Source organism: Pinus tabuliformis, chromosome J, assembly GCF_031772625.1.
Source record: "Pinus tabuliformis cultivar Carrire ecotype Pingquan chromosome J, CPIR1, whole genome shotgun sequence".
In the NCBI taxonomy this organism is placed as follows: domain Eukaryota; kingdom Viridiplantae; phylum Streptophyta; class Pinopsida; order Pinales; family Pinaceae; genus Pinus; species Pinus tabuliformis.
The window spans coordinates 1,637,580,491-1,637,593,264 of NC_142295.1; the positions used below are offsets into that span (position 1 = coordinate 1,637,580,491).

The window sequence follows — 12,774 nt, forward strand, 5'->3', positions numbered from 1 at the left end:
CATTAAATACAGGTCTATGAAGGATTCATTATGTGAATGTTTTGTAAAACGCTTTGATCAATAAAGGATATTTATTTGGTTAATCTCCTTACCTGTTAAATTGAACCTTTTCTGATATGTGGCATCATTCATTACTAAAATGCTTTCATCCAATGTTGATTCACAATTAAATTTTTAATTGATAATTTTATGTAAGGAAATAGATATTCATAATATGATTGTCAAATTTCAAGTCGTAAATGAATTTTCATTTAAGAGATATGCCACTGCCAATGGACACTTTCAAGGATTTAATAGCTCACATGAAACTGTTGCTTATTATTTAAGACATATGAATAGTATTTTGTTTACTAATTTTATCTTCAATGATTTTTTTTGTCACGATGCTTCTCAAATTTAACTTAATAGAATATGATTGCCAAATTTAAGGTGCTAAATGATTTTTCATTTCAAAGATATGCCACTTGCAATGGACACTTTCAAGGATTTAATAGCTCACATGAAATTGTTGCTTATGATTTAAGACAGATGAATAGCATTTTGTTTGCTAATTTTTATATCATGATGCTTCTCAAATTATGCCTTACTGTGTTCCTTTGCAACATTTGGTGCAATTGCTAGTTATTATAAATTATCCCGAAATAAACCAAAAACACATTAAATCTATTAAAAACATGTCCACAAACAGTCAATGAGTTTGGTAGCCGCCAAACGAAACGAAAACTCGGGAATGAGAAGCACGCGAGGGACCAAAGTTGTTAACCTACACACAACCGCAAAGCCCGTCAAACATGTTGAAAAAATAATACCCAACCTTCATTTCAATTCAAGGATTGATATACAATTGAAATGTTTGTGTGTTGGATGTGGACATCACCTCATATTTTCACACATATTAATGTCTGTGTAGAGGTCGATTATTAGTGCCATTGTATCCCTAGTTTTTGTTTTGCATTTCACATTTATCTCCACTACTTGTATTGTTTCTGTTGTGATTTCAGTGTCTTACAATGGAGAATATTCTTATATTCAAACGCTATCGATTTTTGATGGTTATACAAAGAACACATTTGTTCCAATAGACCGATTTTCCATTTTTATGAAAGCTTTGTTTTAGGTGACAAATTTTAGGTAGTTGAAATTATTTATTTATTTATGGGAAAGAAACAATGGTTTTTTATTGAAAATATATTTATATAATCATGCATATAGTATATATGGTAGAATAGTCCCCATATCACTAATAACAAGATTTAGGGCACTTAAATTCTTCAAAAAAAACTTAGATATAGCCTAAATAATTGGTAGTCACACATCACATCATTCTAGCAGTGTTGGAATATATTCTGATTGGCAAAAGATACTTTGATTAGCAAGAACATAATCTTGTCAATAGATAATCTGACCAACAAGAACATAATCTCGCCAGAAGATACTCTGACCAGCCAGAAAAACCTAGAGATACTCTGACAAGCTTGAAAAAAACCAGACACGCAGGCTTGCAAGAAAAAACTCCATTGCAATGCAAATTGAAAACCCTAGCAAAGAAACATAAAGAAAACAAAAAAAAAACTAAAAGCCCGCCATCAAAACCCCGAAGGGACAAAACTACAGGGTGAAAATCTGAGACACGCAAGGGAGTGTGTGGACGGCTGCGCTACCCAAAAGCGGCAACATCTCCGACAACGTCCTTGAAATCTGCAGGCTCTTCCTTAGGCCCAATATCCTCAAATCAGCAAACCCCAAACTGATCAACAGAAAGAAAAATGGGATGTCCAAAAATAACGCTCCCTCCACGGCAGAGTGAAACCTGTAACCTCACCACGAAGTCACCTACAAAAAGACATTGCGGTAACAGGGCAAGTCTAAAAGGAAATGTTTTTCATTTTGCATCTTCTTAGTTTCACATATCTGACAAATTTTATCGTCCCAGGGAGTTTTGGGAGTAGACTACCGCCCGATCTAACTCCGAAGCTCATGAGAGTTAGTTATAACCTAGTGATGTTCATTTGCTTCTTAGTGCTAATCAACATAGAGAGATAATTCTGGTTATCGAGGGTGGGGTTGATCACCTCCTTATAGTACCTTAGCTTCCTTTTACCCTCTAACTCCTTAGCATCCCACATCTTGTCCTTAAAACTGGAGGTAATAGTATCTTTGATATTGTCCTTGCTTCCCATGATGATCTCCTCCTTCATCCCCGAAAGGTTGAGCCAAGACTGAGCATCTTGATGCCACCCGCGCTTGAGGTGCGGGTGGGGGTTTTGACTAAAGTTAGAAGCAATTTTTCGGAGCCTCTTGGATTCCATATTGTTAAGCTTCTTCTTATACATTAGATATCTAAACATAGCCATACTTTCAATGGGGGACATACCAACTTCAATCAAGAGGATAGGATAGAGAGCATTTCCCTTGATATTGAGGTTATAGGTTATGAATTGCTTTTGGATCATCTCAATCTTTCTCCACGACTCCCTACATACACTGCACCTCCAAACTTCACATCCGTATAAAATAATAGGGGTGACGTGAGTCTGAAAGAGGAAACTTTTTTTACTCCAAATGTAAAGATCCACTGACCTACAATTGTTTTCAAGCTCATAATAAGCTTTCCAACCTCTAACAATTCTTTTCTCAATGCTATAATTCCAGTTGAGTCGATGATGAAAGTCAATACCCAAATATTTATAAGAAGAAACCTGCTCGAGACAATGGCTATCATAGACGAAACTACCATGGGTGATCTTTTTGGATTTAATGATCATGACTTTAGCTTTGTCGGTATTGGTTGTCATACCTATCTTGGAGCAGTAGACATGAAGAGTCTTAAGATGCTTGTCTAGGTCATCATGGCTCCTTGCAAGAAGAACGATATCATCAGTGTAAGGGGATGAGTAATTATAATACCAGTGAGCTTAGTGCCTTTGCAGCCCACAATTTCTAGACACTCCTCTAGTTTATCGATGTAAATACCAAAAAGGGTAGGGGAAAGGGGACAACCTTACTTAACCTCGATATTACGTAATATCCTTAGACCACCCTTCATTGGTCTTAAGCTTGGCAATGACAGTTTCATAGAGGCGGATCACATCAATCCTCAGTGCAGGGGGAACCATGTTCTCTTTCAGCGTCCCCCAAAGCTATCTCGAGGGACTGTGTTGAAAGCTTTTCTAAAGTACACAAAACAACAGAAGAGATCGATTTTACTATTGCGACATTCCTCTGCGACGATCCTAAGAGTGACAAGGTGATTGATGGTCCAGCTTGCCTTTTAACTCTTTTGCCCTGGTTCTTGTACCAAAGGCTAAGTTTTTTTTTCCAGAATGAACCCATAAAACTTGGGTAAGATGTGACCAACCATAATGGTCTTAAAATAAACACTTTTATCCTTATTAAATTTATCTATACATTTAAATAAATTTATTTAAAAATTATTAAAATTATAAATTTAAATTATTAAATCTATACACATTATTAAATTTATTTTTACATCTAAGAAATTTGCACTTGTTAATCTCATTAAAACTCATATTTACATTTACTGGTTTTTTTTTAAACATAAATAGTCGCCCCACCTAAAAGAAAAACCAAAAAAAACTAGTCACTGCCGAGTGTCCTTAAGTGATAAACGGAGGGATATGACCTCCGAATGTCGAAAGTGGACCCCACTCTCCCAAAAAAACAATTGGGAAGAACCATCTCAGCTACCCCCTAACAGGGCATGCCCACCTTAAATTCCCTGGCCGCGGCCATCAGAATCCACGTCACCCCTCAAACGACAAAACGCGCGGTCGATAGACTTGGCACACCACAATAGGGAGGGTTGACCACCACGTAAATATGACACGTGAGCAATGGAAGACGTCGTGCATCTATCCAACCAAATACTAAGAAGAATTCCATACGAAAGCAAACTGCACCTTCCGACGTGGACTTGGTCAGGTGATGGCCCGCTAAAACTCATCTCGCGTCACACCATGGACAACCTTATCACTTTGATTTCTTCTCACGCAATTCTGTTGGGGTGGGCGAGCATTATAAAAACACCATGCATTTGTACAAGCACTTCCACATTTTCAACCCCAAAGAGTTGTAATTACAGTATTCAACATTTAGGAGGAGCAGAAGGAGAATCATTATTTCATTTCATATCATTGATAGAGTGGATATGACGAAATCGATGTTGCAGGCGGAAATAGAGGCAGCAATGGAGCGATCTGAGCATGTGGCATGGTGGCAATATCTTCTCATCTTCATTATTGTGCAGGTGCTGGTCCTCCTCATCTTCAAGCAATCTTCACACATCTTCTGTCGGATGAAATCTTGTAATTCAGGGAGAATGAGTGCATCTGTTCCCCGACTTTCCCGACTCTTCTCGAGACTGCCTTCTTTCGCTTCCCCTAACAATTCGCCCACTGCGTTGAAAAAATATGAATGAAGCTGCATGAATGTCTGCATTAACCTTCATATCCAAAGGTTCTTGATATCATTTGACTGCGTCATCATCAGGAGGCAATGAAATTACAATTTGATGGATAGAGGATATTGTTAGTAATGGATATGGATATGATAGGGGATCACTACGGCAGCTGATATTTTTAGTATTTTGTGTTTCAAGGATGGCGAGAGAGACACAAGTATAATGTCTGTGTGAAGGTTAATTGATTATAGTACGATACAGCAAGTCTGTAATATTGTGTCCGTAGCTTTTGTATTCCATTGGGCCTTTGCGTAGCTTCATTTATTTTGTTGTTTCTGTTTGAATTCCTTACCCCCTGTAATACAAACACAAATAAGACGGTCTGCACATTGCGCTTCTTTTTGAAAGGCCAACCACTTTTCACAGTTATACAAAGAAAATGAATGTTCTAGAATGCAGATTTTCGCATTTTGACACATCTGTTTTCCAGGAAAGTGCATGTCAATTTTTTTTCAATTGAGCAGCAGATTTGAGAAGGTTGACAGGTTCACATATTTGTTCTGGAAATACCAAAAGTGAAACTTGGTTCATGGCAAGAGAACACTTAGACTCGTATGATTTCAATTTATAGTTTAGATTTGTGTTCAAAGGCACGTGCTAAATTTATTCTATTTATTCATTTGGATGTTTATGCCTTTTTGGATTCGTTTTCATTGCCCATACGATTTGTTTAGAGAAATTTTCAATTTTCAATAAAATATTTTATTTACTAAATATATGTGTTAGGTGTTTAATTTTATTATTAAATTTTATTACTAAATATATGAGTTTAACTCTATGGATTAAATATTTATTTGATGTTTTTTTATTATGTTTTATTATAATATATTTAAAGTTAGTAAGTCATATAAATTAAATGATGGGTATATTTAAAAAAAAATCATAATTATTATTTATTTTGAAAATGTTTAAAAATTATATTTTGTAGATATATTTCGGAGTATTTTTACTATTTTGATTATTTGATTTGAAATTTTTTATTATTTCTTATACAAGAAAACCATTTAATATTTCAAAAGAACAATTCGATGATGATGATGATGATGATGATGATGATGATGATGATGATGATGATGATGATGATGATGATGATGGTTAACGTACGCTGAGACCAAATAATGGTCTATCGGACCTAAAGAAACAAATTATCTATTTTGATTTAAGATTTTATTCCTATACTCAAAAATCTTGGAGAGAAGCCTCCCGAGCTCACTATAATTTTGACATTGTAAAAGGCTAGGAAGGTCAGTATTGTAACAAAGATTGTGAAACTGAGATCTAATGTGGTTATATGCGGGGCACTCTAAGAGGAAGTGGTTTTCATCCTCGATGTTCCTATTCTCACATATATGGCAGATCCTTTCCATCCATGGCGTTTTTGGAACTGCCCAACGACCTGTTTCACTATGGAGCTCATGAGAATTCATTCTAATCTTTGCTATATTAATTTTCTTCTTTGAGCTAGTTAAAATAGAGAGATACTTTTGATCTTCTAGGGTGGGGTTGATGACCTTCTTATAATAACTTAATCATCATCATATCTAGAGATGAAATAATAGTTATGGTTGTATATAACAACCCAAATCATCATATCTAGAGATGAAATAATAGTTATGGTTGTATATAACAACCCAAATATATAAATACTTTGTGATGATGAGCAAAAAGAAAAACAAACAAGTCAGAAAGTTGCATGATTCATTTTTGCTTTTCAAGGTAGTCCTTGAAAGGGGTGTGAAAGTACTCATATGTGCTACCCTCTTGTTGCTCCAGAATTTGTCAAAAATCTATTACACTTTGTTTGTGTTCCCTATATATGTGACAAAAAGAAGTGTAATTGAAAATGTCTCTAATCCTTAATGTGTCATCACCAAGTGATGCAAGGAGAAGATTTTTGCATACTTGACTTTTGTTAATCCAATTTATAATCCACATAGAGTCCCCATAAACTTGTAATTTAGAGCATCCTTTTTCCTTTGCAAAAATTAAAAGATAGATATTTCCATGAAAGAAGTTCCAACTAGTTATTTGTTCCTAGACCAAGCTCCATTTTGACATGGAAAGAAGGAGAGTCAGATAAGAAAAGGGAAAATCCACCTTTGCTCCTTTGATACTGATTGCATGAAGCTCCATCAAAATAAGCCCATGGTTGGGATCAATGAGGAGATACTTCACCAATAACTCTAATAGGAGCTCATGCTTTCTCCTAAGGAAAATCAATGAGAATGGCAAGGGCTTCAGCGGCAACATGATTTGGAGATTATGAGATATCTTGAAAAATAGCTTTGTTTTTTGCAAGCCACACCCCCAACAAATGATCAAAGATAGAGCTTTGAAGGGGCTAGAGCAAGAATTTGAAAGCAACCTCTTCCAAGAATCTTCCATCACTGCTCATTCCCACTAAGCAAGCTGACCTACACTCCCTTGGCATATTGTCCAAATTCGTTTGATGAAAGAACATTCCTAAAAAGCATGAATGATTTGGAATTTTTCTTTCTATTAAGCAACACATAAGAAGTTTGGCCTTTGCCAGACATTTAGACTTCCAAAGTGTTTTCCACCTATCACTTTATCTCAACAGGGACGCAATCTACAGTGAGAGTGATGTATGTTAAAACTTGGGGTAAGATCCACCTTGAGGGTGGAGAGCCTTAATCGGGTGTGAGAAGAAATTCCAAAGACTATTCACGTCCTTGTGGAGGGAGATACCAACCATCTCTCCTTTCTATGAATACAAAGATTAGTAAATGTTAATTGGCATCAATTCATAATAAACATCAAAATTGTTACTACATGATACAACTCACATTAATAAAATTTAAATAATTCATAAAACTAACTAAATTTTAAATTATTATTATTAATAAATAATAATAAAATCAATATATAAATTAAGCCTATATACATTTAAAAACAAGAACAAGATTCTTAACCATAGAGATTCTTAATCTATAAATATACTTAGTTGGTTTATCAATACCACATGCCCAAAAAAATATGACTCACTCTATAACACTTGTTTATATGATATTTTTTAATTAATCAATTTAATTTAAAAAAAATTACTTTAGAGATAAATATGAATTTTTGATTTGCATATACTATTATAAATAATCTAAAATATTTCTTAAAAAATAAATTCTTACTCTTCATTTAATAATTATTAATAATTAAATTAAAATTTCAAAAATATGTTTTTATGCATCAACTTCCTTATGAAATATTATAAATATTTTCTCTAAGAAATGAAAAAGAAATTACCCAAAAAAAATTATGACTTTTCTTTCTCTTTCGTTTTAACCCTGTTTTAGGAGTAGTTATTAAGAAGCTTCTTCAACGGTTTCTTTCATTCCCGGTTGTGAAGATTTCAACGACTACTGCAACTTGTGTGGGAGTCGAATCTTTCGAGCAAGGCCTTACTACTTTCAAAGTTTTGGTTTTTTTTGGAAAGTCACCGAGAAGGTTCTTGTCTCTTGAAAATATCTCTTGGATGATAAGTTGCACATTCGATATTCTTCTGGAAGGTCATGCTTCACCATCAACATTGACTAGCAAAACGCTTTTGATTTACACTCTTTTATCTCCGCGGTTATCATGGTTTTAGCATGATATTTAAAAACTTCATTATTGAACTTAACCAGCATGAAAACGACGCTTTCTTGTTTGGGAAAAAAACAATTATTTACCCATTATTAACGTGTTTTTTTTCTTGTTTTAATGGTGGGTTTTGATTTTATGGATAATACAGGATTTCTTTAATCATTAGTTAGGTTTTTATTCTTTATTTTATTGGGTACGAAGGTTTGTGTTTTAAACTTTAGTGTCCATCTTATAGTTTTTCCACAAAAATAATTTTATTATACACCATTATGGGCAAGGTCTACCACTCAAACATTACACTCTTGAGAGGTGAGGGATTGACAACTTAGTTTACATAAGAAACGATGTGGAAAAACTTTACTAAGAAAGAGTAATGATAAATCTATCACAATATAGGTCAAGTTGTGTGTAAAATGAACTTTACATTCTGGTTGTTGTAAGAAGACATTTTGATAGTGGTAGTGAGAATGTCCTAAAGTAAAAAGTTTTACTGTAATCATGTAGCTTTCAAGCATAGATCTTACTTTAATATGGTGATTTGGTAATGTTATGCCCAAAAGTTAAAAGAAAACCCACTTAGGGAAATGGTAGACAAGACCACCACACTTTGATCAAAGTAATGGACCTAGATCAACGAAAGTAGACATTCAAGTTGTGAAAGATAAACGTTTCTCCTCCCATGATGGAGACCCCTCCTCATTCTCCCCTATAAAGGATGACCAACAAGGGGGATGGATCAATTTGAAGAAGTGTAAAAAAAAGTTACACAAGGAGAAAAAAGTCATTTTCTTATCAAGGCTCCTCTAAAGTCTCATATAAAAGTTATGCAAAGATAAGGTAACTTAATTCAAGAAGTGTGAAAAAAAAAGCTACAAGAAGATTTCCCAGAAAAGAGGTCTTTCATCCTTTTCGTGTGAAAGCTAATCTAACATAAGCCTCATGGAAAATTTATGAAAAAAAATAGCTTGGTTTGAAAAAATGTTGCAATTTGGTTTAAATATTTATATTTTTTTATATGTTTTAGTTTTTTCTAAGATAATTTATCAAATAAATGTCTCTATGTTGAATAATGGAAACAATTTTTTTATATTAATGGAAAAATGGATCTAAATCTATTATATATCTATAAATATAAACTCTTGCATAATGGGAGTAAAACTTAGTTTAAGAAACAACAACAAAAAATAAAAAGATGACATACAATATCACATTGATTGAGCCTCCACTCTATTATTATAATTGTTTTTTCTGATTTTAAATTAAAGCTTAGTCAAAGAAACAACCCAAAAGATAAAAAGATGACATACAATATAACCATGTTTGAGCCTTCATTCCGTTATTTCAATTATTTTTAAATTTATTTTATATAATAAGTGGCTGAAAATAAATAAATAAAATATTTAGAATTTTTCTTCTATAAAAACTTTAACTATTAAAATTATCATTTTAATGTTTTTCTTATTTATCATTTATACATAAATGTTAAAGTAAGCATAACTAAAGATAAGTTTTGTTTGCATATTATTCATATCATATACATATAAATACATTTTTTTTTTTGGATTATTGAATTTCCAAAGCCTCTTGCACTTCTTATAGCACTTAGTATTTGACACCATAACCCTAACAAATTATATGTCTAACATTCTTCCCCTTAATCCAAAGGCGTTATGATCATTCCAAGCAGAGAATTAAGAAAACTACCAAAGGTTGAATGTGCTTTTTGAATCTAGAGCTTTTAGGATGACCAAAAATCCATTTTCTCATTTAGCTAGAAGTTGAGTCTCTAGCTAAGAGGATTATGAACCAAATCATGCACATTGCTTTGACTTAGACTATAATTCTAGCTCTGGTTATGGTTTGGCTCAAGTTCCATTGTACATGCTTAATTAATAAGGCTTCAAAACTAAAGCCTTAATATCAATCACTTATTATATCTCTTCCATCTCAAATGCAAAATAAAATGGTGAAAATATTTCCAAAATATTAATAAAAATTCAGATTAAAAATTATGATCTCCATATGACCAATAATATGACTCTACCAAAAATACACCCATTTATCATGCAATGCAATTTAATATATATATATATATATATAATTTTCTATAATGCATGCATTTATCCCTTCAAATGCTACTTGAGAAATAGATGATCAAAATCACTACAATATTGATGTATTGCATCACCAATATTTATCTATCCATTCGTCCTTTGAATGCTTTTAAAGATTGTTTACAATTTTTGAAAGACAGTGATTTTGATTCACTAGCCTTCAAGGGCTTAATCATACCCATTGCCAAGCATGCCATTACCGGACAATAATAATTCGTGGCCCTTATAATTGAGGTTTTCCACCACTTTTTAAACTTAAAAATCGAAGCTAGGTTTCCTATTTTTCATTGAAAGGTGTGAGGAAATATGTATTTAGAACTGTGCTACCAGCTCGGAGGTTCAAATTCCTATAGGCTATAACATATCATTTTGATGGTCTTGATCTTTCATAATTTAGGCGATATCGAAGCACTAGGCTGTTTTCAAAGGTTTTAACAGTTTAAATCATTCACTCATTGTCCAACAAAACAAAACTCGAGTCAACGTGAGATGAACCCTTCACGGCCCACCATGCACAGGAGATGAACATATCGATGAGACTTTCCATAGTGGCAGAGTGTTTTCCACTTTTGGAAAAATAGTGACAATATTTAATTGTTAAATGATTTTTTTTAAATTCAAATATAGTTCATAAACCTTTAAATTAAACAACTTGAATCTCAGCATCTAGTATGGTGGCAATATCTTCTCATCTTCATGTCCGTGCAGGTAGTTTTCGCAGTTACACAAGAAAATAAATGTTGTAGAATGCAGATTTTAGCATGTTGACCCATTTGTTTTGTGCGTATCAATTTTTTCCAGTCGGGCAGATTTGAGGAGGTTGACAGCTTCCAATATTTGTTCTAGAAATACAAAAAGTGAAACTTGGCTCATGGCAAAAGAACACTCAGACACGTATGGTTTAATTTATAGTTTAGATTTGTGTTCAAAGGCACGTGTTAAATTTATTCCATTTGCTCACTGGGATGTTTATGCCCCTTCGATGGATGATTTTCATTTTCGTTGACAATATGATTTGTTTGGGAATTTTCATTTTTCATTAAAATATTGTTTGTTCTAAATATATGTTCTTAACTCAATCGAACTAAATAACTACGTTATTCTGTGTTATATCCGGTTATAATATACTAGCATTTGCACTAAGTGTAAAGAATATTTCGAAAGTGTAAAGAATATGTGGATAGTGTTTTGGTTTTTTTCATCTTTCAAAAAATATATATAATAATATTTGAAATATAAAGGTTTTTAATGTCTTATTAGAGGTTAGGGAGTCGAACAACTTTGGAGATTGGGTATCTCTTCAAAATTTAATGTGTCGAGGGGCCTGACTATGCGCAATATATATATATATATATATATTGAGATCCAACGGAGGACAACTAAAACAGAACAATTAAGGCAATCAATAGGCAAGTTGGGAAATTGAAGATAGTTGTATATTGGGATTCCAAATAAACAAAGCAAAAGATGGAGGGAACTAAGTATTTGATTACCGTATTAACTATATAATTAGTATTAACTTGGCAATATGAATTCTCAACAATTCCATTTACCTCAAAGTTCCAAGAATTTTCTAACAAGATACTTGCTAAATAACCCCAATATTGAAGCAAACACTTCAATTGCTACTAAATAGTGATCTAAACACCCCTTAGAAGAATCGCAACACCCATACACCTCAATTGTTCTAGGAGTTTTGTGGAAACCTGCTTGCTTACTTTGATATAATATAAATGGTATATTTTTCTTCTCAAATAGCATTTCAGTAAACCATTGCATTTATTTAAATGTCAATATGAACATCAAACAAAATGGAGAGGTCAATATAAACACCAAACTATAAAGGTCAATTATGAACACAAAACAAGATGGAATTTCTTGCATAGTTAAGAAGCTCAAAATCAAGAGCATGTAATGACCAGAATCCAGGTTCAAAGTTGATGAAAAAATTCTAAGTTTAATTTTAAATCAAAATAGTGTAAGAAAACCCTAGGAAAAAAATATAAGTCTAAGAGAAAATTTGTGCATTTTTCAAGTATTTAGAACCAACAACAAAGTCATGAGTGGTTTGAGAGAGCCCCAAAAAACCATATCTAATGACAAGTGACAATGGATGTCAATGCTAAGAGGTTATGCTGAAAAATCTCACTTTTTGTGGGTTGCAACCAAAGGTGGAGCTTTAGAGAATTTGTAATATCAAATTCTTATGCATGAATTCATCTTTTGCAACAATCTAGAAGGAATAGCATATTTTTAGTTAGACATGGCCCTTGTAGCACACATGATTGTTGTTTTGGACTTGCAAAAAATTCCAAACGACGCAAAATGTATCAACAATGCCAATGAGGTGTCACTCATGTTTACACTCTCAATAACTTGACAAAAAGACATCAGGCATTTGTACACTTAATTCCATACCAACAATCCTCAGAATAAAGTTAGCTCCCTCTCATGTCCATTAGACCACTAAGCTTGTATAACAAGCAATATTATATTATTCAACCTACCATATTGCTATGAAATGTAATCTTGATTGAATTTTGATGAAGTGGTAGTAGAGAATAATAATAAAATGCATAT

At 33.1% G+C, this 12,774-nt stretch overlaps 1 non-coding gene across 1 annotated transcript; it reads right to left on the reverse strand.

Moving 5' to 3' along the window:
• Positions 1 to 7,092: 7,092 nt before the first annotated feature.
• Positions 7,093 to 7,215, reverse strand: LOC149233789 (U6atac minor spliceosomal RNA). Its single transcript, XR_016248568.1, has one exon. It is a non-coding gene; the product is annotated as a U6atac minor spliceosomal RNA (small nuclear RNA).
• Positions 7,216 to 12,774: the final 5,559 nt, after the last annotated feature.